This window comes from Nannospalax galili, unplaced genomic scaffold (genome assembly GCF_000622305.1).
Source record: "Nannospalax galili isolate Female #2095 unplaced genomic scaffold, S.galili_v1.0 scaffold142, whole genome shotgun sequence".
Taxonomy (NCBI): Eukaryota; Metazoa; Chordata; class Mammalia; order Rodentia; family Spalacidae; genus Nannospalax; species Nannospalax galili.
Genome location: NW_008348793.1, coordinates 449,900 through 451,126, shown reverse-complemented (window position 1 = coordinate 451,126; position 1,227 = coordinate 449,900).

The following is a 1,227-nucleotide window of genomic DNA, read 5'->3' as shown; positions in this document are numbered from 1 at the left end:
CACCACCCACAATCTATTCAAATGACATATTCTGTATCTTTACAAGCTCATGATCTGCATTTATCTTAAGCACTTCCACTGATCAAGTCCTACCTATGTTCTAAATCATGTCCATCTCTGGTCTTGAAAATGGAGCATATTTGCTCAGTTTTTAAATGTAATCGCACAGGAGATGTAGATTACTGAATTCTCCTAGGTCTGAATGCAGCAGTTTTGAATATGGATCCTTAGGTGCCCCAAATCAAGTAGCCAGGGCATCCATTGTTCAAGATTTTTTTTTCTGGTCTTTTTGAGACACAACTGTAGCCCCAGTTGGTCTGCATAGACCAGGTTGGCCTTGATCTCACAGAGATCCATCTGCTTCTGCCTCCCCAGTGCTGGGATTAAAGGTGTGTGATACCACACCCATCTGAAATAATGTGATTTTGTTTGTCTCTCTGTTTAATGAGGTTCAGATGCCAGGATTGAGATCTCTTTCTTGGAAAAGTGCTTTCCTTATAGTCCTCTCCTCCAGCAAATGACCCTGGCTGCAGCCCAGTATCATTATTGTACCTGTATTGCTGGCCTTTCCTATCATGTTGGTGTCTTTCTCCTCAGCCTGAAGCTCCCCACATCTCTGTCACTGCAAGAAGTTTCTCCAGGAACCTAGTGATCTTTCCTTCTGGTCTTCCTGGGAGCCTTCCCCTGACAGTCAGTCTTCTTCACACAGCATCATATTCAGGTTCAATTTGTTTTCCATCCATGACTGAAATTCCATGCAAACCAACAAATGAACTTAGATTTCATTTGAAATGTCCCTGGATACTTCATGATGTGTAGAAGTTTCTCAAACATTGTGAGGCAGTGGAGTCAGCCTCAGGCACAGGAAAGGGTTTTTCAGTTGTGAAAACTGTAACTCCACTATACTTCTGGATGTTTTTGTTCTCTAAGCTTATAATTATAGTTTCATATTTTATTACATGAATTTCTTCCAAACAGTGTTAAAATGATGTACTCTAAAATAAAATACTATGTACTGTGTTTAGTTCTGAAAGTCAGCATTATTCTCCTCATGACTCAATGGTATAGAATATTTGAAGAAAAACTTTTGGGTAAAGTTTGTCTTAAGTCAGTGTGTCTTAATGTTAGTGTGCAATGTCTGATGTATGAGTCACGACAACTCAATTGGTATATCTGTGGATGAGAATTGGCTAAATTTTAGGGTCTTAATATCTCTATGGATTCCAG